The 1,056-nt window shown below is 52.7% G+C and overlaps 1 non-coding gene across 1 annotated transcript; it reads left to right on the forward strand.

Moving 5' to 3' along the window:
• The first annotated feature begins 225 nt into the window (after window positions 1-225).
• TRNAS-AGA (transfer RNA serine (anticodon AGA)) lies at window positions 226-307 on the forward strand. The gene has a single exon. It is a non-coding gene; the product is annotated as a tRNA-Ser (tRNA).
• Window positions 308-1,056: the final 749 nt, after the last annotated feature.

A 1,056-nucleotide genomic window follows, 5' to 3' on the forward strand; every position in this document is an offset into this window, starting at 1 on the left:
CAGAGTGCAATAGGGTCCCAAAAACTTGAGTGCCACATGAGAGTATGCATGAAAGCCTATCCTTTTCCAAACTAGAGATATACTCATGCAATTTCTGTTTTTAGGAGAGAATGTGCCTGCTGAAAAAAACATTATTTTTAAAAAGTGCATTGCAGAATACCAGGAATTTGCTGTGGGACACCTTGAAAACTTTCATACAGATTATTTGCACAAAACTTACAGTCAGTTGTTGTGGCCGAGTCGTTAAGGCGATGGAGTAGAAATCCATTGGGGTCTCCCCGCGCAGGTTCGAATCCTGCCAAAAACGAGAAGCATTTTAACATCGGCTACAATTTCAGAAGTTAACCTTTAGAATTTCTTCCATGTCAGTTTTATAAATAGGTGGCTTATTTTGGTGTCACTATTGCCCTTTCACATATTTATTATCGCTCCCCCTTTCATATCTTTGCTATAACTCTCGTCCTACGTTAGCGCAAACACTTCAAATTATTATACCCTGGCTCTCTCAGTCATACCTTTCATGCACTTGAAACTTACTTTACCAATAAAAGAAGCAAATAGGCGTGGCCAAGATGGCGGAGTGAGCGGACGCGTCTCGCTACAGCTCCTGCCAACTGCCTGAATTAGGCACCGGTTCCGGCACCTTTTCTGACCGAACTCACTGGTCTGGGCTGCCGGATGCGTTCTAGCACCGGAGCGGAGCAGCAAGCAGCTTCGTGGGGCGCTGTGGACGGAAGCGCCACGGAACAACGGCCCGGAGGAGTGGAGAGCCCATCCCCCCCTCCGTCCTGAAAGCGAGGCCGAAGTACAACGGAAGGCGCAGCCGAGCGGAGGTACCCAGCCGGGCCTGAGACTGGGCCCATCCGCAAGCTACTGTTCCAGGTGCGGAGCCTCCTGCGGGTGCTGCCGGGGGAACGGATGAGGGGGAGAAACTGCCCTGGCGACAGGACGAGTGCGACAGCCCTGCAGACAGCGGAGGACGGCAGCGGCAGCACGCAAGGACCACGGAGGTGAGCGCGGCCCCTGCGCACGACAGGCGGGGGGTGCCGAGGCGGC

Source organism: Lissotriton helveticus, chromosome 12 (assembly GCF_964261635.1).
Source record: "Lissotriton helveticus chromosome 12, aLisHel1.1, whole genome shotgun sequence".
NCBI lineage: Eukaryota > Metazoa > Chordata > Amphibia > Caudata > Salamandridae > Lissotriton > Lissotriton helveticus.